Below are 14,864 nucleotides of genomic sequence, written 5' to 3'. Positions count from 1 at the left end.
CAGTGATGGACAGAAGCCCACATTTCCAGCATTTTAAACCTCTCAAGTTGCAGCATTTTGTAGGGTAGTAAGTGAAGATCCAATATATTCACAGACCGTCCGCCTCGAAGTTCCCCATCCCTGACCTGCCTCCCCTTGGCTCCCTCCTCCTGCAACTTTGGGTGTAGGGGGTGCCCTCTCCATCATGCCCCTGCCCAAAATACACACCTCCAGTCCCTGGGGAACCACGCTTCTGACCCCTTCAAAAAAAAAACAACAAATTCCAGTATACTAGTAATGCCTGCTTTCCTCTGAAAAACAATGCTGTCTTTCCCTCACTAGAATACTTGTGACTAGATGATCACTGATATTCGAGTTTTTCAGGTTGAGCAGAAGTGAGATTCATCGGTCCACGGTTCCCAAGCCCAATAGCCGGCCCTCCAGGACAGGGCTCGTTTTGCTATGACGTAGGGCCCATCAGCAATTTCTTGCTGAGTTCCTGCAGGATTCTCAGGTGGACACCATCCACTCCTGGAGGTTGGGTGATGTCTCGTTTATCCATTTGGTCTAGGTCCTCCTGGGTGGTCATCACAATCTGACGCAGTTGTCTGTCTTTCCCCACACCAGTGTAAGTTCCCTGTGGCCAGGGAACGGGTCAATTTTTTTGCCTGGCTCCTCCCAGGTGCTTCTCACATTCAATGCGTTGAACCCAGTGGCAGTTCAATAAATACTAATACTACTTCCTGTCTGCTACCCAAAAAGAAAACCTACTTGTGCATGGGAACACGCCCGGTACAGGTCGAGGCAAAGAATTCACTGAGCCTCTTGGCTATCTACTTTTCATTGTTGAGTTTCCCTTTTATATAAAAACTATCGCGTGACCCCACCAATTACCTACCCAGCTTCCTCAAACAGGGACAGACAGATCACCGGATGAAGAACACTGAATTTAAATATGCTGCAGTTGGTATTAGAGTGGCTCTCCCTCTAACTTCAAACCAAAAGACAACTATCTGTTCATTTAACTAAGCACGCACACACACACACACAGAGACAAACGATACATTAGAGTCACTTTTTTACGGTATTTGTTAAGCATTTACTATGAGTCAATCACTGTTTTAAGCACTGGGGTAGACAAAGGTTAGAAGCAGTCCCTTTCCCATATGGAGCTCACAGTCTAAGCAGGAGGAGGAATAAGTATGTAATCAGTGGAAGAAGCGGAGACACAATGAAGTGACTTGCCCCAGGTCACGCAGCAGATATATGGTGGAGTCAGAATTAGAACTCAAGTCCTCTGACTCACAGGCACATGCTCTTTCCACTAGGCTTGGGATATGCTTTCCCAAAGACTTAGATTTTCTTAATTGGGATCTATTCCACAACAACTGGAAAAGTATGACATTCCTTTATACCGTTCTTTATCCTTGTGCCATTTAAGCACTTGATAATCACCCCCACCCTCAGCCTCAAAGCTCATCAAAATACATCTCCATAATTTATTTTAATGTCTGTCTTTCTAGACTGTAAGCTCCTTATACAGGGAACATGTCAACTGACACTGTTTTACCGTATCTTCCAAGTGTTTAGTACAGTCAGTGCTCAATAAATATCATTTGATGATGATGATGGAGACTGGTAGTGAGGCAGTGCAACTTCAGTTCATAGAAGAGGAAGCTGCAGATTTATATCCAGAATGGTTCTCCTTCAAGCAAGAAGAGTTCAAGTGGACATCACAGGCCATATGCTCAGTTTACAAAAAAAGTTCCAAGATTTTCAAGATATTATGGAGGCTCCTGACGGCTCAGCAAAAGGTGTCAAGTTGAGATCTCATCTTGTTGGGAATTTTGTGGGAAAAAAATTATCACAAACCAAGAAAAACGAAATCATCCTTCACAACAAGCCAATCCTTTATCCGCTTTATTTCTAGTGTAGGGGGGTGAGTTGAAATTTGGATTGGCACGTTGTTTACCGAAAGTTCAATGCAAACTCCTAATTTCACCTTTTCTATTAGCCTGAACATAAGACAAGCTAGAAATATTGGTTGATAGGGGAAAAGGATTAGAGAGCTCCTTAGTGCAACAAAAATCCACCTCTGGGTAAAAATGGAAGCTAAATTAATTTGAATGAAAACACACTTGGTCCTCAGAGACTCTTTACCACCTTCTTCCTCTTCTTCTGCAGCTCCTTTGGAAAGAAATGTACCATGGTGGAAAGGAATAAATCATCCAAAACTTCTGTCAACCTTTCAAGAAACAGAGTGGCCTAGCAGATGGGGCAGGGACCTGGGAGACAGAAGGTCCAGCGTGGCTCAGTGGAAAGAGCCCGGGCTTTGGAGTCAGAGGTCAGGGGTTCGAATCCCAGCTCCGCCACGTGTCTGCTGTGTGACCTTGGGCAAGTCACTTAACTTCTCTAGGCCCTCAGTTACCTCATCTGTAAAATGGGGATTAAGACTGGGAGCCCCCCGTGGGACAACCTGATCCCCTTGTAACCTCCCCAGCGCTTAGAACAGTGCTTTGCACATAGTAAGCGCTTAATAAATGCCATTATTATTATTATTATTATAATCCCGACTCTGCCACTTCTCTGCTGTGTGTCCTTGGGTAAGTCACAACTTCTCTAGACCTTCTTACCTCATCTGCAAAATGGGAATTAAGACTTTGAGCCCCATGTGAGATAGGGGCTATGCCCAACCTGATTAATTTGTATCTGCCCCAGGGTTTAGTACAGTGTCTGCTACATAGTGAACACTTAAGACCATAAAAAAAAGGAATCACTGAAATTTTGCCCCCACAACTGTTCTTTTACATATCTTCCTTTCTCGTCAATCAATTGAATTTATTGAGCACTTTCTGCGTGCAGAGCACTGTATTACGCGCTTGGGAGAGTACAATATAACAATATAAGAGACACAATCCCTGCCCACGGCGAGTTTACGGTCTAGAGAGGAAGACAGGCAGTAATATGAATAAATAAATTACGGTTATGTACATAAGTGCTGTGGGGATGAATAAAGGGTGACGCATAAGAGAGTAGAAGAAAAGAAAAGAAAAGAAAAAGAAGGCTTAGTTGGAGAAGTCCTCTTGGAGATGTGCCTTCAATAAGGTTTTAAAGTGGAGGTGGGTAGTAACTGTCTGTCAGACATGATGAGGGCTTAGTACAGTGTCTGCACACAGTAAGCGCTCAATAAATACGACTGAATGAATGAATGAGGGAGGGTGTTCCAGGCCAGAGGCAGGATGTGGGTAAGAAGGTCGATGGTGAGATGGATGAGATTGAGGTACAGTCAACTGACAATAGAAGAGTGAAGTGTGAGAGTTGGGTTGTAGTAGGAGAGTAGTGAGGTGAGGTAGTAGGGGGCAAGTTGATTGAGTGCTTCTCATTTTCTCTTCTTCCTCCTTGTCCCTCCTTCCCACCAACTGGCATTTTGTGTGGCTTAGTAAACAGAGCACAGGCTTAACTTAGGTGTTTTATATCTACACCAGCGCTTAAAACACTGCTTGGCACATAGTAAGCACTTAAATACCATTATTATGATTATTATTTTTAAGGAAGTAGGTTGAAGGCTTTCGTTTCCCTCAAACCTGTATCGCAATCGTTCTCCTCAAGGATGCTAATAAAAAAGCATCTACTTAGAGAAACCAAAACAAAAATACCTCTGCAGTATTTATATAGCCACATTAATGAATAATGTGCCCCTTCCATTTTAGAATGGCTGCACCTAGAGTGGGAATCATTTCATATATATTTATTGAACAGTGCTTGGAATAATTTGAGTGCTCAATACAATAAATATTAAACCCAAACCACTAGCCTGTTTAGAGCATATGAAAAATGTGATGTTACATTTTTTCCATGTGTGTCTAAAAAAAGTCATATTACTTTAAAATAAAACCACATACACCATGCAATGTAATTGAAACAGCGGTTCTAATTGGTGGGGCCCATGAGCTAAATGTTAAAAAATCTGTAGCCCCAACAAGCTTTGCATTGGAATCAGCAAGTCTCTGAGACCTCAATGCCACGATTGCCCACAGCCTCCACAACCTCCGAAGGTGGTTGCTTGACAACTAACACACCCGCATCAACATCATCACATTAAAACAGATTCTGTCACTCTCTTTGGTATCAAGTTGGTGCAATCTGGCCCATGATCTTCAAATACTCTGTTCTATCTAATTCTGATTAATTCAGGTTGATCCCTTTCAGAAACCTTTAGAAAACTCCTATAGGAGCTAACGTTTGGTTCCTAAATGTACTAGCAGTTAGGCAATTCTGTAGGCAAACGTGAACTGGAAGCCAAAGGTTTTGGTTGGAAACGTGGCTTGCTGCAGGGATTAACATTAGTACCCACGATTAAAAGAACACTGCATTCAGCGATGACTAAGATACAAATTAAAATTGGTCACTTTAGCAATATGTCCCACAATTCTTTCCAGAATTCCAAACACGGAAATAAAAGCAAAAGAACACTGTTATACAGACTCTTCCAGAATGTCCGTTTTTCTTCCTAAGCTAACCACTAAAAAAATGGCAAATAAAAATGTACCTGAGATATGTCTTTAGGGCCTATCACTATCATATTTGTGTCAAGGGGGGGGGGGGGAGCGGGAGGGAGGCAGGGCAAGGGGAGTGGAGGGGAAACTTCCCGGTTTGGGGTTTTCCATCCAGCATCCTGCTTTTGGACTGGGTAGAAGGACATAGACAAACTATACAGGAAGAATACTTCTGCTTACCAAATGGTTTAGAAATCCTTGCCAGTAAAATTACACTTTAAAGTTCTACTCAGTTCAAAATACACATTTAGGTCATGAACCCCATATGGTAACTTCTATCTACCCCAGTGCTTAGTACAGGGCTTAGCATTCATTTAATCGTACTTATATATATATGATATGATTTAATATGATAATTTGTTGGGCCAGGGCAGAGACAAAAATTGCTCTCATTTACAGAGTTAAACCCCAAAGACTCCAGGGTAAATACGCATATTTCTTCTGCCAATACCTCGGGCTTAATTCAACCCTGTACTTTAAAAGTTGTCTCACTGGCCCATACCTCCAATAGGATTTTACAACTCTTTTCTCATCCATCAGGTGACGATTTACAACTATCTGAAACCTGACTAAAATGAAATGGCATACCCATGCCTATATAAGAGTTGTTTTCAGCTTCCTTTTCAACCGTGGAAAGCTAGCAGTCAAAACACTGCCGAAAATTGAAACACCGTAAAGAAATTGATCCCAGCCTCACCATTCAAGTTCACATGGTTATTTGATTGATTTTAAATTGGGCCCCTTGTGAAAGAGACTATAGTTACCACAACAACTGAAATATAGAAGCATGGAAACTAGAGATCTGAAACTGCAATTTTTTAGGGAAGACCAGATCAGTGATATTTATTGAGCTCTTACTATGTGCAGCGCACTCTGCTAAGCACTTGGGAGAGTACAATACAGCAAAATTAGTAGACTTGTTCCCTGCCCACAACAGGCTTACAGATAGACTGTAAACTTGTTGCGGGCAGGGAATTTGTCTGTTGGTGTACTTCACTCTCCCAAGCACTTAGTACAGTGCTCTGCCCACAGTAAGCACTCAATAAATAGGATTGATGAACGAATAAAATAGTAACTTGCCTTGGGCCCTAAGGGCCAACAAACTAGTACTCTGGGAGACCTGAGCTGGGGGAAACTCAAGGGATTAACAGCCTACTTTTGGTGTCCTGCAAATCAAACTCTCTCATAAGGAGTTTTAAGGAAGAAAATCAAAGCCTTGGGTAGCTACTCAGGCCAGCCAGCCATCAGAGAAGCAGCATGAGAGTCAGAAGGTCATGGGCTCTAATCCCAGCTCTGCCACTTGTCTGCTGTGTGACTCTGGGAAAGTCGCTCTACTACTCTGAGCCTCAGTTACCCCATCTGTAAAATAGACTGTGAGACTGTGAGCCCTGCTTGTGACAGAGACCATGTCTAACTCTATTTACTTCCCAAGCGCTTAGTACAGTGCTCTGCACACAGTAAGCCCTCAATAAATACGACTGAATGAATGAATTTACCCGTATCCAGTGCTTAGAACAGTGCCGGGCACATAGTAAGCACTATTATTATTATTATTGATATTATTAAAAATAACAACGATAGTGATAATTTAAGAAGCAAGCCAGTCCAACCTATGGCAAAATAACAATGATAATGATAATTTAAAAAGCAAGCCGGTCCAACCTACGGCGGGTGGGTTCGCTGTGGAGTTGTCTGTAACCCCCACAGATCAGCCAGCTGAAGCAGGAAAATGAAAGAAAGGAGAGACAGCAGGAGAGCAGCCCCACCCCCTACCTCCTTGCTTTGGGCTGAAGAGGCCATTCCCAGCTCCTGCTGTTGCTAGAGGCAGCTTTGGGAAACCCCAGACTGTGGGCCTCGCAAGCAAGAGAAGAGCAATTCCTGCCCGGAACAAGGAGACAGGAGACTGGAAAAGGCAGGGCAAGCTTGTCTGGATCACTGTTGCCAGCTACTGCAGTCAGGTTCCAGAGGCAGAGGTTACCCGAGTGAATGAACCCAATTACTGATATAAGGGATATAATAATAATAATGGTATTTGTTAAGCGATTACTATGTGCCAAGCACTGCGGTAGATACAAGGTAATCTGGTTGTCCCACGTGGGGCTCACAGTCTTCAGCCCCATTTCACAGATGAGGGAACTGAGGCCCAGAAGTTAAGTGATCTGCCCAAGGTCACACAGCAGACAAGTGGCAGAGTCAGGATTAGAACCCACGACCTCTGACTCCCAAGCCCATGCTCCTTCCACTAAGCCATGCTGCTGTGTGTGTGCGGGTGTCTCTGCCAAAATTATTTACATGCCTCTACGGAATATAGAGTATAAATTTTTTAAGATTTACATGCTGGGGGAAAATGACAAATTTGGCCCCAAACCACCTACTAGTTTACCTAGGTTATTTCAATCTTTCTTTGGTTTTTATTTGCTTCTAGGTTTCTTTACTAGCCTTTCCGTTTTGGAGACACCCTCTTTGGTTGGCCTGCTGTTGGGCAGGGTAATCCCACAGTAGTGAAAATAAACTCATTAAAAGCCTTTTATGTGCACAGCACTGTGTTAACTAACTTGTGAATTTTTTTTTGTTTTGTTTTTAACATAATTTGTTATAAGCTCATTGTGGGCAGCGAATGTGCCTGTTATACTGTTCTCTCCTAAATGCTTAATATGATGCTCTGCACACACTAAGTGCTCAATAAATACAATTGACTGACTGACTTAAGTACTTGGTATGTGCTAGACACTGATTCACTGATCACCCGCTTCACAAAAGTACTAAAGAATTTAAATCCCTTACCTTGCATTTATCTGGTGCCCTACATCACAGGTGAATATTCTGACAAGGGCTCAAATGAAGGGGAGAAGAACTACTTGAGCATCTCATTAAATACTTCACTGGATAACAGCATTACTAGTGGCGACTGTATCTACCTCAGGACCAGTGAGTTTTAGGTAATGACTCTAGATTCACCATACTTCTGCATTCTCCATGAGCAAAGTTGTGCTTTGTCCTGCTTCCAAGTTTCTGTTGTTAATGGTATTTAATAATAATAATAACAGCATTTATTAAGCACTTACTATGTGCAAAGCACTGCTCTAAGCACCGGGGAGGTTACAAGGTGATCAGGTTGTCCCAGAGGGGGCTCACAGTTTTAATCCCCGTTTTACAGATGAGGTAACTGAGACACAGAGAAGTTAAGTAACTTGCCCAAAGTCACACAGCTGACAATTGGTAGAGCTAGGATTTGAACCCATGACCTCTGACTCCAAAGCCCGTGCTCTTTCCACTGAGCCAGGCTGCTTCTCATTGTTTAACTTATTTGTTAAGTGTTTTCTATGTGTCAGGCACTGTATTATGTGTTGGGATAGATACAAGATAATCCGGTTGGACACAGTCGCTGTCTCACATATGGCTCAGTCTTAATCCCTATTTCACAGATGAGGTAACTGAGGCAGAGAACTTAAGTGACTTACCCAAGGTCAAACAGCAGACAAGTGGAGGAGCCAGGATTAAACCCATATCTTCTTGCTCCCGTGCCCAAAGGTCACATGACCTTCCTTAAATTTGAGTTCAGAATTATTATTATTTTTTAAATGGCATTTTATTAAGCACTTACTATGTGCAAAGCATGGTTCTAAGCACTGGGGAGGTTACAAGGTGAGCAGGTTGTCCCATGGGGGGCTCACAGTCTTCATCCCCCTTTTCCAGATGAGGTAACAGAGGCACAGAGAAGTGACTTGCCCAAAATCACACAGCTGACAAGTGGTGGAGCCGGGATTTGAACCCATGACCTCTAACTCCAAAGCCCGGGCTCTTTCCACTGAGCCATGCTGCTTCTCTAGCACGCTGCTTGATGCCAGATATTAATTTAAGGAACTTAAGGAAGATCATGTGAACTCTGACTACTCAGCTGACTGATTATTCACATCCTTAGGAAGCCATTGTACGGGGGCACCTATCTTAAAGAGGACCAACTCCTACTGGCACTCAACTGGCATCTTACTAGAGCCAAGTAGGCCAAGCCATCCAGGAAATGGACATTAGGCATTCCATCAGGGCTCGCACACCCGTGGCAGGACTAAAAGGGACTTTCCTCTGACTGCAAACAACACAAACTACGTAGCTCTCAGACCTGGGTTCCACAATTCTGCTGGGATGCTGCCTCCGACTGGGAAAACCACTTTAGAGTCACTGTCTTCCACCATCTGTTCCTGGAGTAACCTAACTCCCTGCCTCCATGAGTCAACTAAACATCCTCTTGTTGGCTACCCATTTTTATTAAAGGACTTCATTCAACACTAACAGTTGTTCTCCCAAAATATACAGCACGCCAGATAAAGACTACTACCCATCTTCTTCTGTTCATTCATTCATTCAATCGTATTTATTGAGCGCTTACTTTGTGCAGAGCACTGTACTAAGCGCTTGGGAAGTACAAGTTGGCAACATATAGAGACGGTCCCTACCCAACAGCGGGCTCACAGTCTAGAAGGGGGAGAACAGACAACAAAACAAAACATGTGCACAGGTGTCAAGCTGGCAGAACAAAAAGAATTAAAGTAAATCAATTAGGGATATCTCCATAAGTGCTCTGGGGCTGAAGGTGGGGTGAGTGAAGGGTAAAAAAATCCAGGCACAAGGATCAATGCTATTTATTGAGCATTTACTGGGGGCCGAGCACCCTGATAAGCGCTTGGGAGACAGACAAAGATTGATTCACTGATCAAAGGAAACAAAGTCAAAATCTTAGCTCCATCACCCTGTGCTTCAACAGTCGCAGTATCCCAGCTCAGAGACTGCTGGCAACAATCCAGTTAAAAGCCCTGATTTGGAGGAAAGGAAGGCAAAGAAGGGAGAGAAATCCTCCTTCAATGGCTCCAGCCGGCATAAAGCTTGGAGGGAATCCAGAAGCCAGGAGTGTGACCGAGCTTATCTGACCTGCTGTCCTCCACATTTTTAAAGAATGACCTTTTCAGGTGAATAACCTGTATTTCCTGGCTGGCAGGATTCCCGAGGATGGTCCCATTTTACCACACATGTGCAGTGTTATCAACTAAACACGTGGAGATTCAGCCCAGCCATCCCCTCCGGGTCCTAGAGATCACTGACCCCAGCCACCCAGCTGCTACCTTTTTTGGAATAGTGTGAGGGGGGAGGAGGGAGAGGAGAGAGGGTGACGGCACAGGAGAGAATAAGGAAGAAAAAGAGAGGAAGAGAGAGGGGGGGAAAAAGGAAGAGGGAGGGTAGGAGAAAAGGTAGTGATCACTCCATGGCATTACTTCAACGGGAGAGGCCTGGGGGAAGAAAAGGGAGTGGGATGCAGAGGATAGAGAAAAACCAAAAAGGAAGAAAAAAAGCAGGCATCCATACAAAACTGGAAAAGGTTAAGAATAAATGTACAAGGCCAAAAAGATAAGTGAAGAGACCCAAATATGCAGAAAGACGTGAACATCAAAAAAACAAACCACAGGATAGAGACTAGAATATACATAGAAGGCTAAGAAATAGACTCAGATGAAAACACAAAGTTCAGACCTAACATCTGTTCTCTAACTCAGATGAAGACTGGGTATTTCTACTCACGTAAAAACACTTATCGAGCATCATCATCACTATCATCATCAGCAGCAGCATTTATTGAGCACTTACTGTGTGCAGAGCACTGTATTAAGCATTAAAAAACACCACAGTACCATTCTGGATTAAACAAATAGTTCATCCGCCATGGTGTTGTGTTTAATAGACCAGAACCAAAGGATGCTTGTGATGGTTACACAAAGTAACACCCATCCTTAGAATATTTCCTGGACCTAATTCCCCATAAATCTAAATCCTTCTTTCACCTCTAAGTTACCTAAATTTTCTAACATCCACAACTTTCCCCTCTAATACCTCACTACAGATTTCCGTCTTTAAATGTGACCATGTCCTTTTTGAGCTTCCAGTTATTTTCTGCCTCCACTACTTTGTGGTAAACAATTCCACAAATTTACCACTCACTGTGTAAAGACAGATGTCCTTTTGTTGGTTCTGAATTTACCATCTTGAAATATTAATAGGTTGCCCTAGTAATGACGTGGCATCTGGTAAACAATTCTGTTTGCTCTTTCCACACCCTTCTTGATTTTATACTTCAATCTTGTTCCAGACCGAGGAAGGCTAATCTGCTCAGTCGATCCTTAGCTCCTGCTTCATCCCTCTGAACATGTTAGTTGCCCTTCTCTGTACCGTCTCCATTATGTCCTTCATAAAATGTATGTTGGATTGCCCATAGTATTCCAAGATAATTTGTTCCATGGGGCAATACTCACCCTCTTATTTTGCTATCCTTCCAGATGTTGTCTTTAAATAAACAATCACTTTGCCCCCTCTTACCTCACCTTGCTACTCTCCTACTACAACCCAGTCTCCACACTTTGGTCCTTTAATGCCAATCTACTTACTCTACCTCAGCTTTGTCTACCTTGCTGCCCATGTCCTGCCTCTGGCCTGGAATGCCCTCCCTCTTCATATGCGGCAGACAACTACTCTACCCACCTTCAAGGCTTATTGAAGGCACACCCCCTCCAAGAGGCCTTCCCTAAATCCACGTTTCCTTTTCTCCCACTCCCTTCTGTGCTGCCTGATTTTCTCCCTTTCACTCCTCCATGAACCCCACAGCCTAATTTATTTACTTAATGTCTGTCTTCCTGCCTAAGCTGTAAGCTCATCTTGGATAGGAAATGTGTGTTACATTGTGATACTGTACTCTTCCAAGCACTCTGTGGTGCTCTGCACACCTTAAGCACTCAATAAATACGACTGATTGATTGTCTGGAATTTGCCTCAATCGTAGTTGAGTGCTTACTGAGTGCAGAGCACTGTACCAGGCACTTGGGAGAGTACAATACAAACAGTAATCCACTCCACCTTCTTTCCCACCCAGCGGTGGCAAGCAACTGACTTTTTGGGGTTCCTTCCAACTCTATGCTCCCCACACTTCTTCATGGCTTCACATGCTATTTTAAAAGATGATACTTCCTTCTCCTGGCTATCTGCAAATCTGAAGGGGGAAGGGGGTCTGCTCTGAGCATGTGGCCTAGTGGAAAGGGAAGCAACGTGGCTCAGTGGAAAGAGCACGGGCTTTGGAGTCAGAGGTCACGGGTTCAAATCCCGGATCCTCCAATTGTCAGCTGACTTTGGGCAAGTCACTTAACTTCTCTGTGCCTCAGTTAACTCATCTGTAAAATGGGGATTAAGACTGTGAGCCCCCCACGGGACAACCTGATCACCTTGTAACCTCCCCAGCGCTTAGAACAGTACTTTGTACATAGTAAGCGCTTAATAAATGCCATCATTATTATAAGGGCACGGGCCAGGGAGTCTGTTCTAATCCCGGCTCTGCCGTTTGCCTGCTGTGTGACCTGGGGCAAGCCACTTAACCTCTCAGTGCCTCAGTTCCCTTGTCTTTAAAATGGAGATTCACTACTTTTCTCTTTCCTACTTAGGTTGAGAGCCCTAGGTAGGATAATGACTGTGTCCAACCTGATGATCTTGTATCTACCCCGGCGCTCAGTACAGTGCTAGGGACATAGTAAGTGCTTAAATACCACAATTATTATTAGAGAGGATCCCACTGGTAGGCTCTCAAGTAATAGTCCTAGCCTCCTTTCTGGAGGGGGAGGGTGGTAACTGCTCTTTCAGCTGGTGGAGGGGGCAGCCAGGGGGACAAAGGAGGTCCAGGAAGCCAAGTCATTTGATTCGCTCTCTCAACTCTTTGGTGAGGACGAGCAGTCATTGCTATTCCAGCCAGCTTCATTCTTTATGATTAGTTGAGGTCTGGTCAGAAGCTGGACATTACCACAAAGATAACACCAGTTTTCAGGTTTCTTATTATTGCAGCCTAAAAGTATGACTGCATAGCAGCCCCAAGTTGAAGTAGTGTGGTCTATTGGATAGAGCACAGGCCTGGGGGTCGGAAGGACTTGGGTTCTAATCCCGGCTCTGCCACATGTCTGCTGTGTCACCTTGATGAATGCACTGAACTTCTCTGTGCTTCCATTACCCCATCTGTAAAATGGGGATTGAGACTGTGAAACCCATGTGAGACAGGGACTACATCCAACCTGACTCCCTTCTCTTCAGTGCTTGGTACAGTACCTGTCATATGGTAAGTGCTCAACAAAAGCCATTAAAAAAGAAAAAATCATGGGACTTAAAACACAGGTGTGCTTTATTCGACTGGTAATGGGGATAGAATGTGACAGACCCAAACACCAGTTACACTTGGATTAATTCTAGGATTTTAGGACATTCTCAGGGCACCTTACCTTTCTTATCAGTTGCTTAGCCTGAATCTATTTACAGAATCAAATATGTTTGCATAGTTTGTAATTCAGAGAGGCAGAGTGTTCTATTTAAAAGTGCACAAGTCTGGGACTCTGGAGACATGTCTTCTAGTCCCACCTCTCTCATTGGCCTCCTGAATGGTCTTGAGAAAGTTACCTGAACCTCTCTGTGCTTCCAGTTCCTCCTCTATAAAATGGGAATAATAGGACCTGCCTCTACTTAATAGGCATGTTGTGAAGTCAAAGTACAGTGACGTGTGTAAGTACTTTGGAAAAGCAAAATCCTAATAATTCAAGGTATATGGGTTCGAATCCCGGCTCCGCCACATGTCTGCTATGTGACCTTCGGCAAGTCATTTAACTTCTCTGAGCCTCAGTTACCTCATCTGTAAAATGGAGATGAAGACTGTGAGCCCCCCATGGGACAACCTGATCACTTGTAATCTTCCCCAGCGCTTAGAACAGTGCTTTGCACATAGTAAGCGCTTAATGCCATTATTATTATTATTATTATTATTACCACTTTGTAAAAGCCCTCCTGTTCCCTGCATTTTTCAATCCAATGCACAAAGATTACGCCTTGAAGCCGTAGTCTAAAGCCACAAGCCAACTGCACAAGTGCATGCTTTAAAGATGTTCTATAGCCAGCCAAGGCTTGGGTCTTGACAGCAATGGAGAGCCAAGGAGATGCCATGCTAGTTCCCACAGTCATCATTTCACCTTTCTTCTTGAAGATACACCTTTTCACTCAGAGGACCTGAGTTCTAATCCCATCTCCGCCACTTGTCTGCTGTGTGACCTTGGGCAAGTCACTTCTCTGTGGCTCAGTTAGTTCATCGGTAAAATGGGGATTAAGACTGTGAGCCCCATATGGGACACGGAGTGTGTCCAACCTGATTAGCTTGTATCTACCCCAGCATTTAGTACAGTTCCTGGCTCATAGTAAGCGCTGTTAAGCACTGGTAATTGCTAAAATGTCATAAAAAAAAATTTAGGGGCATGTACAAGAGTCTGGGCATGTTGCCCTCCCCAAACCATCCCCCCTAAGCTTGTAGATCTCGGCTCAGCTATTTTTCAAAGCTCAAACTGCAGTGGTGCTTTCTTTAACTACTAGACCCCTCCCCCGGACCAAAAAAAGAAAAACCAAAAAAAAGTCACCTATACAAAGAATGGTTAACTGGGCAGTGTGTGGTGGGGAAGCAGTGTGGCTTAGTGGAAAGAGTGTGGGCTTGGGAGTCAGAGGTCATGGGTTCGAATCCCAGCTCCACCATTTAGCTGTGTAACCTTGGGCAAGCCCCTTAACTTCTCTGTGCCTCAGTTCCCTCATCAGTAGAATGGGGATTAAGACTGTGAGCCCCAAGTGGGACAACCTGATCACCCTGTATCCCCTCTCAGCGCTTAGAACAGTGCTTTGCACATAGTAAGCGCTTAACAAATACCACCAGTATTATTAATGATGAATGATGGTATTTGTTAAGCACTTATGTGTCAGGCACTGTACTAAGCACTGGGGTGGATACAAGTAAATCAAGTTGGACACAGTCCCTGTCCCACGTGGGGCTCACAGTCTCAATCCCCATTTTACAGATGAGGTATCTGAGGCAAAGAGGAGTGAAGTGACTTGCCCCAGGTTACACAGCAGACAAGTGGCAGAACTGGGATTAGAATCCATGTTGTTCTGACTCCCAGACCTCAATGGTGGAAAATGAAAGGTTATGGAAATCACCCCAGTGTTACTGCCACTTCCTTCGGCTTCCCCCTTGTCTATGAACAGGGTGGATAATAATAATAATTATGCATTTGTTAAGCACTTACTATGTGCAAGGCACCATATTAAGCCCTGGGGTGGATACAAGCAAATCAGGTTGGACACAGTCCCTGTCCCACATGGGACTCACAGTCATCTTTCCCATTTTACAGATGAGGTAACTGAGGACCAGAGAAGTAAAGTGACTTGCCCAAGGTCACACAGCAGATAAGCGGCAGAGCCGGTATTAGGACCCATGACCTTCTG

The 14,864-nt window shown here is 43.9% G+C and overlaps 1 protein-coding gene across 1 annotated transcript in view; it reads right to left on the bottom strand.

Moving 5' to 3' along the window:
- Window positions 1–14,864, bottom strand: part of SPECC1L (sperm antigen with calponin homology and coiled-coil domains 1 like) — a 140,453-nt gene that overhangs the window by 109,688 nt on the left and 15,901 nt on the right. The window lies entirely within an intron of this gene.

This window comes from Tachyglossus aculeatus, chromosome 21, assembly GCF_015852505.1.
Source record: "Tachyglossus aculeatus isolate mTacAcu1 chromosome 21, mTacAcu1.pri, whole genome shotgun sequence".
In the NCBI taxonomy this organism is placed as follows: domain Eukaryota; kingdom Metazoa; phylum Chordata; class Mammalia; order Monotremata; family Tachyglossidae; genus Tachyglossus; species Tachyglossus aculeatus.
Note: the sequence above shows the minus strand (reverse complement) of the source record. Positions and strands in the feature narration are given on the sequence as shown.